The 19,056-nt window shown below is 37.6% G+C and overlaps 1 pseudogene; it reads left to right on the top strand.

Annotated features, from left to right (window-relative positions):
- The first annotated feature begins 11,101 nt into the window (after nt 1-11,101).
- LOC129059836 (high mobility group protein B3-like) lies at nt 11,102-18,971 on the top strand (annotated as a pseudogene).
- The last annotated feature ends 85 nt before the right edge of the window (nt 18,972-19,056 follow it).

The following is a 19,056-nucleotide window of genomic DNA, read 5'->3' as shown; positions in this document are numbered from 1 at the left end:
TCTAGGAAGTCCTTAGGTTCCCAGTCTCCAGGCCCTATTCTCCTACCTCAGGGGCACCATGCTTGTACAGCCTGCAGAAACATAAGCCAATTAAACCTCTCTTCTTTATAAATTAAAAACAAACAAAAAGAGTCTTTTATAGAGAGCAACTCAGAATATTGTGGTAAAAAGATAACATTCATTTTGTATTCAAATGCCAAATACCAAATGTCAAATGCTTCCATCAGTTAGAAATGTCTTTTTTAAATCCAGAAAAAAAAAATTTCTTCTTTATTAAGTGATTAGGAAGCATATATTCTTGTCTGCACTGTCAAGATTGCAAGACTGTGACTCAGACCATTTAAATGTCTATTTATCATTGCATAGAGAATCATTTGCATGATTCAGACAGCCATAGTCTGTGACTGCTGATTTTCACATTAATGGACACTAGTGTCAGAACCATCTCTTAGTTGTGATTCACGGTTCTTGTTTTGTAATATCTAAGCACTTATTAGCTCAAGATACATTATAAGAATCTCCAAAACTCTGAAAAAATTAATCCAATTTTATTTTAATCTAATTACATCCCATCCATATGGGTAACAAAACCAAAAACCTGGGAGTTGTCCTAGACTTTCTGTATTTCTGATTCTTATATCCATTCACTAAGTCCGGTCAATTTTCTTTTTTTTTTAAAATTATCAGATGGATAGATTGCAAAAATTTTCTCCCATTCTGTAGGTTGCCTGTTCACTCTGATGATAGTTTCTTCTGCTGTGCAGAAGTTCTTTAGTTTACTTAGATCACATTTGTCAATTTTGGCTTTTGTTGCCATTGCTTTTGGTGTTGTAGTCATGAAGTCTTTGTCCATGCCTATGTCCTAAATGGTATTATTTAGGTTTTCTTCTAGGGTTTTAATGGTTTTAGGTCTTATGTTTAAGTCTTTAATCCATCTTGAGTTAATTTTTGTATAAGGTGTAAGGAAGGGTTCCAGTTTCAGTTTTCTGCGTATGGCTAGCCAGTTTTCCCAACACCATTTATTAAATAGGGAATCCTTTCCTCGTTGCTTGTTTTTCTCAGGTTTGTCAAAGATCAGATGGTTGTCAATGTGTGGTGTTATTTTTGAGGCCTCTGTTCTGTTCCATTGGTCTATATATCTGTTTTGGTACCAGTACCATGCTGTTTTGGTTACTGTAGTCTTGTAGTATAGTTTGAAGTCAGGTAGCATGATGCCTCCAGCTTTGTTCTTTTTGCTTAGGATTCTCTTGGCTGTGCAGGCTCTTTTTTGCTTCCATATGAAATTTAAAGTATTTTTTTCTAATTTTGTGAAGAAAGCAATGGTAGCTTGATGGGGATAACATTGAATCTATAAATTACTTTGTGCAGTATGGCCATTTTGATGATATTGATTCTTCCTGTCCATGAGCATGGAATGTTTTTCCATATGTTTGTTTCCTTTCTTATTTCCTTGAGCAGTGGTTTGTAGTTCTCCTTGAAGAGGTCCTACACATCCCTTGTAAGTTGTATTCCTACGTATTTTATTCTCTTTGTAGCAATTGTGAATGGGAGTTCACTCGTGATTTGGCTCTCTATCATTGGTGTATAGGAATGCTTATAATTTTTGCACATTGATTTTGTGTCCTGAGACTTTGCTGAAGTTGCTTATCAGCTTAAGAAGATTTTGGGCTGAGGCAATGGGGTTTTCTAAATATACAAGCATGTCATCTGCAAACAGAGACAATTTGACTTCCTCTCTTCCTATTTGAATACCTTTTATTTTTTCTTTTGCCGGAATGCCGTGGCCAGAACTTCCAATACTATGTTGAACAGGAGTGGTGAGAGAGGGCATCTTTGTATTGTGCTGGTTTTCAAAGGGAATGCTTCCAGCTTTTGCCCATTCAGTAAGATATTGGCTGTGGGTTTGTCATAAATAGCTCTTATTATCTTGAGATATGTTCCATCAATACCTAGTTTATTGAGAGTTTTTAGCATGAAGGGGTGTTGAATTTTATCAAAGGCCTTTTCTGTGTCTATTGAGATCATCATGTGGTTTTGGTCATTGGTTCTTTTTATGTGATAGTTTATGTTTACTCATTTGTATAAGATAAGCCAGCCTTGCATCCTAGGGATGAAGCTGACTTGATTGTGGTGGATAAGCTTTTTGATGTGCTGCTGGATTCGATTTACCAGTATTTTATTGAGGATTTTCACATTGATGTTCATCAGGGATATTGGCCTGAAATTTTCTTTTTTTGTTGTGTCTCTGCCAGGTTTTGGTATCAGGATGATGCTGGCCTCATGAAATGAGTTAGGGAGGAGTCCCTCTTTTTCTATTGTTTGGAATAATTTCAGGAGGAATTGTGCCAGGTCCTCTTCATACCTCTGGTAGTATTTGGCGGTGAATCCATCTGGTCCTGGGCTTTTTTTGGTTGTTAGGCTACTAATTACTGCCTCAATTTCAGAGCTTGTTATTGGTCTACTCTGGGGCTAATACCAGAATCTACAAGGAACTTAAACAAATTTACATGAAAAATGCAAACAACCCCATCAAAAAGTGGGTGAAGGATATAAACAGACACTTCTCAGAAGAAGACATTTATGCAGGCAACAAACATATGAAAAAAAGCTCATAATCACTGGTTATTAGAGAAATGCAAAACAAAACCACAATGAGATACTATCTTATGCCAGTTAGAATGGCGATCATTACAAAGTCAGGAAACAACAGATGCTGGAGAGGATGTGGAAAAACAAGAATGCTTTACACTATTGGTGGGAGTGTAAATTAGTTCAACCATTGTGGAAGACAGTGTGGTGATTCCTCAAGGATCTAGAACAGAAATACTATTTGACCCAGCAATCTCATTGCTTGGTATATACCCAAAGGATTATAAATCATTCATTATCAAGGTACATGCATATGTATGTTTATTGCAGCACTGTTCAAAATAGCAAAGACTTGGAACCCACCCAAATGCCCATCAATGATAGACTCAATAAAGAAAATGTGGCACATATACACCATGGAATACTATACAGCCATAAAAAAGGATGAGTTCATGTCCTTTGCAGGGACATAGATGAAGCTGGAAACCATCATTCTCAGCAAACTAACACGGGAACAGAAAATGAAACACTGCATGTTCTCACTCATAAGTGGGAGTTGAACAATGAGAACACATGGAAACAGGGAGGGGAATGTCACACACTGGGGCCTGTCAGAGGGTGGGGGACTTGGGGAGGGAGAGCATTAGGAGAAATACCTAATGTAGATGACGGGTTGATGGATGCAGCAAACCACGATGGCACATGTATAACTATGTAGCAAACCTGCACGTTCTGCACACGTATCCCAGAACTTCAAGTATAATAAAAAAATTCTCATAAATTACTATAACAGGCTTCTAACTGTTTTATCTGCTGCTGTCTGTCCTCACTTCAATCAATTTTCCTCACAGCTGCTACCTGAGCTTTCTGAATTCAACTCCATTGGTGTTAACTCTCCTGCTTAAAACTTGTTAATGACTCCCCGCTTCCCTTACAGTAAAGTACAGCACATTTTACAGGATACAAAATTCTCCAAGACCTAATCTCTACTTAACATCCCAGCCTTATATTCCCTTTGCTTTTTAAACTCCAAGCAACAGCCACCAGAAACTACGTTTCATGAACTGTGCCTACTTAAACCTATACACCTTTACTCTGCACTAAGAAGCTTTTCTTTAACTTCTAATTTAAGTTCCATTTGTTCTTCAAGATCCCCAAGCATATTGTTCTGTCATTTTTTTAAATGGAGAATTCCAAACATATGTAAAAGTAGATCAAAGAGTACAATGAAATCCCACGTAACCATTACACATCTTCAACTATTAATCTATGGTCAGTATTTTTCAAGTATATCTCATCCTTCCCATATTGTTTTGAAGCAGTTTTATTATATCTTCTGTAAATGCTGTAGTTTATAGCTCTTAAAGAGAACTCTTTTTTAAATCCAAGCACAGTAACATTATCTAAAAATAATCACCAACGATTCTTCAATGCTATAAAATATCCAGTGACTGTTCCAATTTCCAACTGTCTCACATATGTTGTTACTTTATTTTTAATTTTTAAAATTTTTAATTTTTATTTATTTATTTATTTTTTTTGAGACAGAGTCTCCCTCTGTTGCCAAGCTGGAGTGCAGTGGCGCAATCTCGGTTCACTGCAACCTCTGCATCCCGGTATCAAGCGATTCTCCTGCCTCAGCCTCCCGAGTAGCTGGAACTACAGGCGTGTGCCACCATGCCCAGTTAGTTTTTGTATTTTTAGTAGAGACAGGGTTTCGCCATGTTGGCCAGGGTGGTCTTGATCTCTTTACCTCATGATCTGCCCGCCACAGCCTCCCAAAGTTCTGGGATTACAGCCATGAGCCACTGTGCCCGGCCTTTAATGTTTTATTTTTTGCTGCTTTAGTCTAGATTGAAATCAGCTCAAATATGGCAAATGGTTTATGTGTTATTATGTATAAGTCTTCTCTCCAACTTTTTCTCCCTTTTCAACTTATTTATGGAAGAAATGAGATTATTTATCCCGGGGAGTTTCTAACTATCTGCATTTTGCTGATGCATGCCTGTGGTGTTCTTTAACATTCTTTGGTCTTCTCTTTCATCTGTCTTGACAGTTGGATATAGAGACAATCATTTTCAGGTTTAATTGTTTTGGCAAGACTATTCCAAAGCTGCCATTGTGTTCGTCCATCAGGAGGCACACACTGTCTGGTTACCTCTGGTTTTAGGATGTGAGTAGCTGTTTACACTCTTGATTCATTAATTTATTATTGGTTGCCAAATACTGGTATTCCAACTGTATCATTTAGTTCTCATTTAATAGCTAGATTACTTTAAAAATAGAAACATCCCTTCATCTTCTCTTTATCAGTGGTAAAACTTATTTACCAGTTTATATAGATATGTATTTTTTTACAAGTTTTCAAAACGGTAATTGACTAACAATTTTTAAAGTTTTATTTTGAATCATTGTAAACTTATGATGCCTCTTTGATGTATTTCAACCCGTTTTAGCTATTTTTGATATTGATGCTCAAATAGTCCCACTTTTAATCAATGATCCCTCCTTAAGTTTGCTCCTTATATCTTTTGCTGTCTTCGCAGGTCTTTTTTTTTTAATATCTGATAGGCTTAGCTTATTTATTTCCTGCCCAGACCTGAAATCAGTCATTTCTCCAGTGAGCTATTTTATTTGTTTGAATAAAAGATAAAGACTATCATGTGTCCTATTTATATTTCCAGCTAAAATTCAGGACCACGGGGATTTTGTATAGCTTCTTCTACCTTACCTCTTATCTTCTTAGTCCTACATTGAGAATCTTGGTTATAAATGGTATTGCTTGTGATAGAATATTACATAGGCATTTATTTAATTTACCTTGTCATATAGATATAACAGTGTCAGAATTACAATATAAACATGACTATCAACAATATGATTCCCAAAAATAGCTCAATTTATTTTTTCAGTCCTTTGCCTTTTTGTCCTTAGGGTGTATCCTGTTAGTGATTATAAATACCTAATTCATTTTAAAGTTGCTTAGTACTAGTACTGGTCTTCTCTGTGTGTATATATCATCATCAACATACATAGTTAGGTTTATGTGTTTCATTTTCTTAGATTTATTAAGAATTTTTAAGAATTAAAAAAATTCACACAATTTCTTAATTATGTAAAATATTCTTATAATTTAAAAATTAAAACAAGATATATTTAAGGAAGTTTGGTGTCTTTCACTATTTTCTTGCTCCTAATTCTTCTTTCGCTTAAATAGGTATCTATTTTTTACATGTTTATTTCCTTTTTAAAAAATATTAAGCACATATACAATTACATTTAGTATTTTTAAGATAAATGGGACCATACTATATCCATAATTTTCCACCTTTATTTTTTCACTGAAAAATAATTCCTACACTCAATCCCTAGAAGTACACAGAGATGTTCCTCATTCATTTTTATAGCTACATAGTAGGGCATTGAGTGGCAGCGTAATGTAATTCAAACAGCTTCTTACTGATGTACATTTAAGTTGCTCTATCAGATAATTCCCACAATGAAAAGCCAATCTATCTGTGGGATAGATTTTTAGAAGTGAGATTGCTAGGTCAAAATATAGATTCTATGTAATTTTGCCAGACATTTTCAAATTATTTTCCATAGCAATTACTTTATATTGATGTCTCTCTAGAGATATATGAGAGTGCCTCTTTTTCCACAGGCTTACCAACAGAGTATGTTCTCTTTTCTTTTTTTTTTTTTTTTTTTTGAGATGGAGTCTTGCTCTGTCACCCAGGCTGGAGTGCAGTGGTGCGATCTCGGCTCACTACCACCTTTGCCTCCTAGGTTCAAAGGTTCAAGTAATTCTCCTGCCTCAGCCTCCCGAATAGCTGGGATTACAAGCATCTCCAACCACATCCGGCTAATTTTTGTATTTTTAGTAGAGACAGAGTTTCACCATGTTGGCCAGGCTGGTCTCGAACTCCTGACTTCAAGTGATCTGTTTGCTTTAGCCTCCCAAAGTATGTTTTCTAACTTTGTGCCAAACTAATAAGTAAAAAATGTTCTCTAGGTGTAGGTTTAATTAGTATATTCTGTTAATATGAGAGACGTTGAACATCTATTCACATGGCTAAAACCATTTGCATTTCTTATTTCTATGAATTGATCATGAATTTCTATAGGTCATCTGTAAAGAAACATTGACTCTTTACTATTTTAAAAAACATTCAGTATATTAGAGATATTAATGATTTATCTATGATTTCAGTTGTAAATAAGTAATTTTATTACTTTGCTTACCGTGTTTTTGACAATTCAAAAGTATTTTATTTTTAATGTGATACAATTTTTAAATTTCTTTTATATTTTCTCCTTGCCTCTGGATTTTGGACTTTAGATGGGAAAGTTATACCTACTCAAGGTTAAATATGAATTCATCCAAATTTCTTTTCTTTTCTTCTCTTTTCTTTTGTAGAGTCTGGGTCACACTCTGTCACCCAGGCTGGAAGGCAGTGGCATAATCATGGCTCACTGTAGCCTTGGACTCCTGGGCCAAATCCATCAGCCTTGACCTCTCAAAGTGCTGGAATTTCAGCCATAAGCCACTGTTCCCGGTCTAAATTTCTTCTATTACTTGTATCATTTCATTTTTTTGTTTAAATCTCTGATCCATTTGAAGCTTATCTTGCTGTGTAGTGTGAGTAATGGATCCAATTTTTCTGTTTATCCATGTGGCTATACAGTTCTTTCTGAATATCACTAGCCACCACCACCCCCCCAAAAAACTCACAAAAACCCAAACAATATTCACACAAAATTGAGATACTGAGATGGTCCTTTTACCATATATTATTTGTGTATAAATTGCAGGATGTTCCTTTTTTTCATGATTTTGTCTAAACCATGCACATATCCCATATTGTTTTAATTTAGATTCTTTATAGATTGAGTTATTTTAATATTTGGGGGAGGTAGCTCATCCTCTTGCCCTTTTGGATTGTCTTCAGGATTCTCTTGGGTTTTTATTCTCACTAGTGGATGTCTTTAACCTGACTAACTAGAAAAGAGTCAGTCATTTACCTCTTGCCAAGTCCTAAGAGTGGAGCTAAGGAGGTGCAAATCTGTCATGAAGTCCTGAGTGTTTTTTTAAACAAATAAAATGCCCCAAGATACATTTTTAAATCAGACTTTTGATAATTTTTGATTTAATCTATTCACCACTGAAGTATAGGACACTCTTGGAAGTACCTTATTTCCTGAACTTAACCTCATGTAGAGAAATATTTTTTTAACTTCATCTTCTAATACTAAGAAAACATAGCAACAATTTCTTTTTCTTCATAATACGTTTTTTATAATGATTTGGCAGATATTAGTTAGAATTTATGCCATTGCTTAATATAAGGGTAAGTTTTTTCATGGGTGAAGTTACAAATTGTAGGTGTCAGTATCTTGACCTTAAAGTCAAATCTCCAGTTATTTCACAGAGAAATAACCAAACTCTCTAGCAGACAATGGCAGACAATATTCCAGATACATAATCTGGATAATCAGTCTTTCTTTAGATAAACAATTTTTTCTGGGAAATCATCAAAAATTCAGAAACTTTAAAAAATTAAATTTCCACAATTTTCAATAATGTTGACATATGCATCATCTCTGTCTCTGTAATGTGAATTGTTTTAATTTCAAAATTACCTAATTTCTGAATTACTTGGAATATCTATATATCAGTTCATTTTATGTTAGCATAGATGCATCTTTGCTTCTTATAGCTACAGGAAATTTTTTTTGATAGGCCTTGGATATATCCTGATTTGTTTAATTTTTATTTATTTTTACTTTTATTTCAGTAGCTTTGGGGGTTGCAGGTGGCTTTTGGTTACATGGATAAGTTCTTTAGCGGTGATTTCTGAGATTTTAGTGCACCTGTCACCCAAGCAGTATACACTGTACCCAATATGTAGTCTTTTATCCTTCACCCTCCTCCCAACCTTCCTCCACAGTCCCCAAAGTTTATTATATCATTCTTATGCCTTTGCATCCTCATAGCTTAGCTCACACTTACAAGTGAGAACATATGATGATTGGTTTTCCATTCCTGAGTTACTTCAATTAGAATAATGGCCTCCAGCTCCATCCAAGTTTCTGCAAAAGACATTATTTCGTTCCTTTTTATGACTGAGTAGTTACAGAAAAATTAAATCCTATAGCTATAGCCAATTGACTTCTTGTAGTCAAAAAATAATAATATAAAAGGATAAGCTGCTTTGTAGTGTGGGTTGAGGGCTTCTACAATGTCCCCTAGGCCCAGAATACATACTTCTTTAGGTGAAACCCTAATAGACTTAGTTAAAATTCATTTTTAAAAAGCAAAATATAAAGATTTTTTATATTGAGTAATAACATTTTAGCTTGGAAATCAAAGTAGCCTACCTAGCAGCCTTCTTGAGGAAATTACATATCTAAACACCCATGGAAGCCCCTGCAAAATGAGAACACCTAAGATATCTCAACAATCGAATTTTTTAAAAAAGTTTTAAGTCTGCACCTTGCACTGTATGCAGAGCTAGCCTCCAATACATCAGGTGGCTCTCTGCTGAAACTTTCCATTTTTGGGGGTGTTATAAAAGCATTAGTTTGAGACCAGCTACTTGAAGATTAGAAAGTATGGCAGCAGGCAAGCCCATGGGCAGATTCTTTAGCAGATTCAGAGGTAAAAATACAGCCCAGGCCACATTAGAGAGCCTGGCCGACTCCAAAGATTTGAGAATGACTGGAATTTTCCTGGCTTGCAGTTCCAGTTCATGACCAGAGATGGCGCTGAGTGTACAGGGAACCTACGGCTAACCTGAAATAGGACTGCAGTCTGAGAGCGTGAATCCTCAATTAACCTCAGCAGCACAACATCTAAGATAGTTTGCAAGAAAGAAAAGCAAAGAATAAATCAAAAAGACTTGCGTTAGGGGAGGCTCACATTAGAAAAGAGATAACAGTGAAAATCCCTACAGTTAATATGGGTAGAAGCACTAACCAAGTAAGGCATCAGGAATGCAGATGAAAACACTCTGAACATTGAGGCATTAGTGTATTTTCTCTGGGTAAATCCCCTTGAGGGAAGTTTCTATTTGGCGGAATGATATTGGAAATTTTCAGGGTTTCATGCCGTATATTCTAAATGCGTGTGGACTGTTTATATTCTTTCTGACTTTAACCAGGAATTCAAAAGTAATTTAGTCCGGGCATAGTGTACTATCCCCAAAGTCTAATTTAATGCATTTAAAATTTCTTTTCTAAACCAACATGAGGTCCATCTTAAGTGAGAAAGACATTAACTGCTTAACTGAAAGCAGCTGGTATTTCCTTCACTTATATCAAAGAGAAAACAAAATTAGAGACTCCATATAAATACAAAAAAATTATTCAAAGTCCCTCCAATGAGTATGACAATTTTCAAAAATTATTTTTGTGCTGCTTAACCCTCTGTATTTTAAAATTAAAACAAAGTAAAGACAAAACAAATTCCAAATAATATAATTTAAAATAGAAAATAAAAATGTCATCCCTTGCCTTGCTTGTATAGCTCCCTCTTCCATTTCTCCTTGGAATTTATAACTAAGGCACACAAAAGCTGTGGTTAAAAGCTACTTGCTTTATCCTTACTTCTCGAAGTGTGGTCTGTAAATCGGCAAGTTGAGCATCACCTAGGAGCTTGTTAGAAGTGCAGAATCTCAGGTCCCAGCTCAGAGTTAGTGGACCAGGATCTGTATTTTAATAAGAATCTCCAAGTTGTATGTTGCGTTGAGGAAATTATGTTGAGGAAATTACCTTGAAGTCTGAGAAACTCTACTCTTGATTCCAAAGAAGGAATCTTTAATTGACATCACGGCCTTCTCTTCCAATTTAGCAAGAGGCTGTAGGAATGGTCTAACTCTCATCAATGACCCTATTCTTAGTCTACACAGAGAGGACTAGGGAAGGGGAGCCTAAGTCGATTGTAACTAGAGACATTGAGAAGTACAGTGTTCACAGTGAGAGACTTTCTCCTTTCCAAGCGAGTGAGAGGATTCCCTCCAGGGGAATCAGTGATAGATAGAGGCGGTGCTGAGAGTGCACTTGCCTCTCAATGGAAGGCTGAATGTTTGTTTATTTGAAGGATCTGCACAGCCACCTCGGTGTTTCCCATGGAGTATAAAGGAGCATACACGTTCTTAGGAAGGGGTTGTGGTGTATGATTGGAAGGAGATGGTGGAAACCAGCCTCTCAAACCATCTCAGTTCTCTGTGATCTTGGAAGGGGTACAAAAGAAGATGTGTGCAGTTCCTTTGGCTCCCTGAGATGGGGCATAGCAGTTAACTGAGGAAGTATGAGTTCAGGAGGCTGCTAACCCTAGCAGGGTTTTGTCCATTCCAGAAAAGTCATTGTGGGCATGAACCACTGTCATGGTTAAGGAGACACTGCTGCTATCTCTGAATGGGGCAACAATAGCAGATGAGGCCTGGGTGAATACTGGGGAGCATTGCACTAAGAAGAGCACTCATACAGCCATCTGGGGACTCTCATGACTATGAATGTCACCAGCAGCAAGGAAAATGAACTCAAATCAGAGCAAGACCAGGGGCTAGTGCCCATGATCAGCCTTCAGGTAGTTATGTAAATACACCTTGCCACTAATATTTCTCCCCCAGAACCCCAGGAGATCTAAACGCAGAAAATGAAATGGGAGAAGGAAGTCAGAGTAGACTCCATCTCCCCATCACTCTAGCAGCCACGATTATGAATCAAATCTATTCTTGAAAATGGACATGGGGTAGAAAGGGAAGATCTATGATTAAAATCGAGTTTCAGATTGATGCATTAAATTAGTCTGAACTTTAGTAGCTGAAAGTGACCAGAAAGTTACAGAATTGGCCCAAGATGTAACTAAGGGATGAGAAAAAAAGATGCAAAACAGCAGGGTTAGAAGAAATAATAAGAGAAAAAGCAAACCAGTGACTTTCATCCATCTACTTGTTTTTTAAAAATTACAAATGTAAACACTAAGCATATATTTCTGTTTCTTTATAAATCACCCTTTTCTCCTTACTCCTTGGTAAGCAAGATGAGGAAAGTGCAATTTTATTACCTCCTACCACCCTTCCACACTCATATCTCTTGATTTGGAGGAGTTACATTATTGTTGGTTTTACTTTGTGCTTAGCTGTACTTTACTAAAAGTAGTGTAATATCGACATCGTTTAGGGAAAGAAGCCATCACTGACTCTCTGAAAATGAATTGAAAAAGCTCTTAATGCATTTATGCTGTCTACACATTTTCTCTCAGCATCCACACATTCTCCCAGGAGAGTCCTCAGCCACTGGTTGACAAGAATTGGAGCATAAATTACCCCAGCTTCTTTTTCCTTATCTCAGGGGGAAGAGACAAATCTGAGGTATATGCTATACCATTTCCCAAAAATTTCCAATGGGAAAACCTAAAATTATTGAAAAATAAAGCTATCGTGACAGAATATATCTATCACGTTTATTACCACACATGAAGATTGATGGACTAGAAATAGAAAGAGTAAATTTGCATGATGGAAAGAGGGTCTTTTCTCTGATTTGCAAAATGAGATAAGCAAAAAATATAAAATAATCTGGGGGAAATCCACAATGACTGGAATTGTGTTATAAAATACAGCACAATAGAAATGTTCCAAGTCCAGTCAGTTTTTAGAATCTTCTTAGGGACTTTTGTAGGAATTATTTTTCTAGTTGATGTTTTTTAGAGTCTTTTGTTTTTTCTTTTCCTTCCTGCAACCTGCTTTCTAAGACATGTCATTATGTTTTTTAAATTTGAAAGCAGTTATGGTACATACAAGATAAAACTCAAGCAGTTTGGTTTGCTCTTATTAATACAATTTTGCCAAAAAGGCAAGAAGAAAGGAGTTGGAAACAATTATCTAAAATATTTCTCAGACTCCCTATGGATTTTAATTTTTAAAGATAGATTTAGCATTTTAGATACAATACAGACGGGCAGGAAGAGGCCACCCTCACCTACACAAACATTCACATTTCTCCCTCTGTTGTAAGATTAGGTTATGTTCATGATTTAACTCACCAAGGCTAGAAAAAAAAAAAAGTGACTGAAAGTAAGGCAGAAAAGAAGCACATGCAGTATATCATAATACAGCTTTTCTTGGCCTAGAGATTCAATAAGTATATGCAGTTACTGGTGAAACTGCAGTGGTTTCAGCATGAGGTCAATGAGTGTGTAGAGTGGCTCTTTAATTTGGGGCCATACGTGACTATTCAGGTAGACTTTACGCCAATAATCAGTGTGCCTCTATTCAAAGCAGCATTCCTCAGCCTCAGAACTAGCGACTTTGGACTGGATAATTTTTTATTGTGGGAGGCTCTCCTGTGCATTTTAGGATGTTTAGCAGCAAGCCTGAGCTCCACTCACCAGATGTTGTGACAGCCCAACATGCCTCCAGACATTGCCAACTACACCCTGGGGAATAAACAGCATGCAGTTGAAAATCACTGAATTAAGGTAATGGTCACAAATAGTTGGCTCTCCTGGTTCTTGATCTATACTCAGCATCATTAAAGCAATGCCATCATACTGAGGGATGTGAACGGGGCTTCACATCCAGTGGTCAGGGGCTTCTGAGCTGTAGTTCCCTACAGCTTCCAGTATTCATGAAAGGCCATTTCTGTAAACCCCCTTCCCCTGCTATCAAAACTAGTCAGCCTGGCTGTGCTTTACATTACAAATGGCATGAAATTAAATATTTCAGTGCTTGCTTATACCAGTTATAAATCATACCATGATTTATACATTCTAGCAATGCTCTTTCTTTCTTGTGTACCTTCTTTCTTTGGATTATTTTTTCTTCTTCCTACATTTTTTCTCACTTCCCACATGTTAGTTTATTGTGCATGGTGGTTTTTGCAAGTGGGGAGTAAGATAGTTATGTGTGGAATATTGCTAGTAGAAATTTAAGCTTACTCCATAGGTCAACACAGATTGTTGTGTTTACAGAGTCATTCTGCATGACACCATGAAGTATTTTGATCGTGTATCTAAATGCAGCATGTTTCCCAGTCCTGTCCACCCTGCCATAATTCCTATGTATATCTTATCCACTCCACTTTTGCTATTGTCTCTTTTAGTAAATGTGAGAAATTTTACAAAGACATAACATCGTGCTTGCTGCCAGGCAGATTTGATGTGACAGTCATGCGAAGATCAATGGATTTGGTCTTCTCCAGTGATAATCGCAAGTAACAGGTCTCAGATATGAAAGTTTCAAACACAAAGAACAAGCATGGCAAAATCTTTTCTCCACAGCAAAGGCAGAGACAGAGCACCTGTTACTGAAGTTGTTATTTTCTTGGATGCACGTCTCAATAATGATAGCCCTTTACCAGTGCAGTTATAACTAGTTTGAAAAATATGGGCTGGGCGCCGTGGCTCACGCCTGTAATCCCAGCACTTTGAGAGGCCGAGGCAGGCAGATCACGAGGTCAGGAGATTGAGACCACCCTGGCTAACATGGTGAAACCCCGTCTCTACTAAAAATACAAAAAATTAGCTGGGTGTGGTGGCGGGTGCCTGTAGTCCCAGCTACTCGGGAGGCTGAGGCAGGAGAATGGCGTGAACCCAGGAGGCCGAGCTTTTAGTGAGCTGAGATCACGCCACTGCATTCCAGCCTGGACAACAGATCGAGACTCTGTCTAAAAAAAAAAAAAGAAAGAAAAGAAAAGAAAAAAAAAAGAAAAATACATGTGAAATAACTTTTTATCCACTAAAATGATTACAGTAAAAAAAGCAGAAAATAACAAGTGTTGACACAATGTGGAGGAACTGGACATTCCCATTGTTGGTGGGAATGTAAAATGTGACAAGCGCTTTTGTGAACAGCTTGATAGTTTGAGTTATACATAAACTTACTAAAAACTCTGACAATTCCACTATTGCATATCTACCCGAGAAAAAATAAACTATATCCACATAACAAGTTGTTCATTAATAACACCATTATTCATAATTGGAATAAACAAAAGCAATCCAAAAATCGATCAGATGGTGAATGGATAAACAAAATGTATGGTGTAGCCATACAATGGAATAAAACTCAGCAATGAAAAGGGTTAAACCACTGATTCATGCTATGACATGAATGAATTTCAAAACATTATGTTAAAAAGTGCAATGGAAATGACTACATGTTGTAGAATTCCATTGATATGCACTGTGCAGAAACGTCAGGTCTATAGAAACAGAAAGTATATCTGGGGTTTCCTTGGGTAGGGAGTGAGAACAGGATTTGAAAATAGGCAGAGGGGATTTTTCTGGGGTGGTGGAAATGCTCAGATTGTGGTGATGGTTTCACAGCTCTGTAAGTTTAATAAAAATACTGAATTATACAATTTAAATGTGTGAATTTTATGGTACATAAGTTTTACCTCAGTAAAACTATCTTAAGTAAATGGGAAGACAGGCTGAAAATAGAAAAACCTGCCTTGTTTGCTTTCTTAGATTATCTTGGTTCATATTTTTACCTCTGTATACAGCATATCAATTTTATGTGATTCTATCCCAGCCTCACCAGTGGTTTCTAACCTCCCTGAGCATCATCTTACTAGAATTCTGATTGAGTTAAATGTCACTTATTACACTTAGTTATTGTGTAGTGAAGAATTAACCTTACTCAAAGAGAGGTCTGGACTTTGCCCTAAGCTACTGGACGGTGAGATCTAAATGCTTGATATTTCATCCCTGAGGGGAGGAGGGTCTTTGTTTGCCTGGAGGCTTTGGCCATCTGACAGTCTGACAACGTGATTTATGATGGGACTTTTGGCCATGTGGTTTGAGTTTTGTCTCGGAGGGAACTGGAGGCTAAAGATGTCAGTATGACTTCTGGCAAATCCTGGAGACTAAAGATTAACCACACAGCAGTGTGTGATTGAGCCGCAATAAAATCTCTGGACAACAAAAGCTTGGGTGAGCTTTCCTGGTTGGCAATACTCCATGCATGTTGTCTCACATTGGTGCTGGGAAAGGATTGTGTCCACGATGCCAGGGGGGAGGACAGCAGAAGCTCTCTGCGTGCCACCTTCCCTGGACTCTGTCTTACACACTTCTTTCCTTGGATGATTTTAATTTGCATCCTTTCCTTGTAGTAAACCCTAATCACGAGTATAACAGCTTTTAGAGAGTTTTGTGAGCCCTTCCAGTGAATTATCAAATACAAAGGTGGTTTTGGAAATCCGCTCCCATCCCTGAACATTCAATTGGTGTCAGAAGTGAGAGTGACCTTGTGTGGGGGCTACACCCCCTACTTAGTCTAGTTGTGCAGCTGGATAAACTATCTCAAAAAACAATAGTTCCTCTTTATATTTTATAGCATTGTGAACTCCATTTTTAAGTCCTTCAAGATGGTCAGACCTTGAGGATAAGGCCTATGTAGTAACTTCCTGGAAGCTGGCAATTGATAAATAATTACTACAGTCATGAAAATATTTTCAAAACAAGATATTTGTGTGTGTGTGTGGGGAAGACATTACATAGTGTCCTACTCCTAAAAACCAGACAGTGTTCAGCACTGGGCTAGAGACCTTAATGTAGTTCAGTATGTACTGAAGAGACGCACAGAAATATTCATCTGAAGTGAAATGACCTGAATTAAATTAAGAAGCTCTAATTCAGACTGTTGGCACATTTGAGGGAATCTGTAACAAGCACCTTATTCTTGAGAACTGACCACAAATTCCTCAGAGCCAATCATTACATACACGGAACTGAATAATTTAAAAAATAAATTTATGACACCCGACACGGTGGCTCACAACTGTAATCCCAGCACTTCGGGAAGCCAAGGCAGGTGGATCACTTGAGGCCAGGAGTTCAAAACCAGCCTAGACAACATGGTAAAACCCCATCTCTACTAAAAATACAAAAATTAGCCAGATATGGTGGCATGTGCCTGTAGTCCAGGCTACTTGAGAGGCTGAGGCAGAAGAATCGCTTGAACCGGGAGGTGGAGGTTGCAGTGAGCCCAGATCATGCCACTGCACTCCAGCCTGGGCAACAGAGTGAGACCCTGTCTCAAAAAAAAAAAAAAAAGAAAAGAATTAAATGCATGCATATTCATATCGTGATATTTTACTTTAGAAATTACAAAGGGCTCTCACATAAATTATTTCATATGATGATTACAAAAATCTGGTGAGACAGGCAGAGTGCTTAAAGCTAGTTAATGCTTGCTTAGATTTCCATAGTCACTGAGAGTGATCTCATAATATATCAAGATCTAATTCTTGTGAATGAAAGTTCCTCACCTAAATTCCCTGTTATGATATGAACCATGTGACTTTCCCATTAACAAATGGTTGGAGTGAAAGTAGCATCTGACCCAAGGGCTACTTTGGGTCAGAAATTGTGCCATGGATTGATAAGAAAAGATGGGGTGGATCAATCAGCTCATCTCTCCTAGGAATATGAACTGTGAATGAAAGTTGCTGGAGTGCAAGTAGAAGCTGAAAGGATCCTATAAGGAAGCGGATGGCCTCTGGGCTCCTGGTGAGTCAAAATCACAGAGAAGAGAAAATTATGGGCCAAGCGGAAGTCGAGAGGGGAAAAAGAATGTCACTAGAAGACATTTGATACAAGGCAGACATTAGCAGATATACAGAGGCAATTGGGCTACTCCAATGGTGGATATGGGCATGAAAATATGACTACCTGCACCTCCTCAGGTTGCTGCAAAATATAATACCCAGACTACATGTGGCCTCTGTGCATATTGTACATCTGGCTTACTTTGAAGAATTTATCTTCCCTAATGCTAGAGAAACAAGGAGAAGATCTCAAGGCTGCCCTGGATTCTTCATGAAATATGCTCTTGTTTTCATGACATTTGGATGTTGTACCAAACCTAGGTCCCTATTCCTGTGTACCCTTAAAATAACCTTGTTATGTCATCACCACCATATATTGATATATTGATAAAGTTCTGGCTTTTTAAAAAATTATATGTCTTTGATGCTCAAACATACCCAGCTGAATTAGTCATAACATTCATCAAATGTGGCTTATCGATTCAATTCTTCTCAGAAAAAAAAGAAAAATAAAATATTCTCCACAAATATGCATCTAACATATTTTTCAGCTTTGTTCTGAAATTCTTGTCTCATAAATATTTTACCACAACTATAAGATAGAGCTCTTTGGCTATGTAGCTGCATGTTGCTTTCATTTCAAAAGTTTGCTTTACTTGTGTTATCCCTGGCTTCACTGCAGAATCTAAATCCTATAAACTGATAAATGCAAGCTACTTGGGCCTCCAGAAAAGCCCACTGGAAACTTACTTTGAAAAGAAGAGGGCTGGGTGCCATGGCTCATGCCTGTAATCCCAGCACTTTGGAAGGCTGAGGCAGGTGGATCACCAGAGGTCAGGAGTTCGAGACCAGCCTGGCCAACATGGCGAAACCCCATCTCTACTAAAAATACAAAAATTAGCCGAGTGTAGTGGCAGGCGCCTAGCCTCAGCTACTCAGGAGGCTGAGGCAGGAGAATCGCTTGAACGTGGGAGGCGGAGGTTGCAGTGAGCTGAGATCACACCACTGCACTCCACCCTGGATGACACAGTGAGATTTTGTCTAAATAAAAAAATAATAATAAAAATAAAAACGAAAGAAAAGAAAAGAAAGAAAGGAATAGGGAATAGGTGGCCCTCGTGGAGGCAGCTAGTATGAGGAGGCTGGGGAGCGCTGAGCTGCACGTCATGCCCTGCACTGCTTAGACTAGTGAACACTACAGTCAGGATGGCTAACGACAACCCTGAGAAAAAAGGGCAATATGTCTGCTTATGCCTTCTTTGGACAGATGTGCAGAGAAGAACATAAGAAGAAAAACCCAGAGGTCTCCTTGTCAATTTTGCAGAATTTTCCAAGAAGTGCTCTGAGAGGTAGAAGACAGAGTCTGGGAAAGAGAAGCCTAAATTTGGTGAAATGGCAAAGGCGGATAAAGTATGCTATGATTGGGAGATGAAGGATTATGGACCAGCTAAGTGAGACAAGAAGAAGGACCCTAATGCCCCCAAAAGGCCATCGACTGGATTCTTCCTCTTCTGTTAAGAATTCTGCCCCAAGATAAAATCCACAAACCCTGGCAACTCTATTGGTGACATGGCAAAAAAAAAAAAAAAAAAAAAAGAAAACTGGGTGAGATGTGGAATAACCTAAGTGACAATGAAAAGTAGCCTTACATCCCTAAGATGGCCAAGCTGAAGGAGAAGTATGAGAAGAATGCTGCTGACTATAAGTTTAAAAGAAAGTTTGCTGGTGCAAAGGGTCCTGCTAAAGTTGCCCAGAAGAAGATGGAAGAGGAAGATGAAGAAGTTAAGGAGGAAGAAGAGAAGAAGGAGGAGTAGGATGAGTAAAAAACCTGTTTATCTGTCTCCTTGTGAATGCCTTAGAGTAAGGGAGCACTATAATTGACACATCTCTTATTTGAGAAGTGTCTGT

This window comes from Pongo abelii, chromosome 5 (genome assembly GCF_028885655.2).
Source record: "Pongo abelii isolate AG06213 chromosome 5, NHGRI_mPonAbe1-v2.0_pri, whole genome shotgun sequence".
In the NCBI taxonomy this organism is placed as follows: domain Eukaryota; kingdom Metazoa; phylum Chordata; class Mammalia; order Primates; family Hominidae; genus Pongo; species Pongo abelii.
This window is presented reverse-complemented; position numbering and strand designations above follow the sequence as displayed.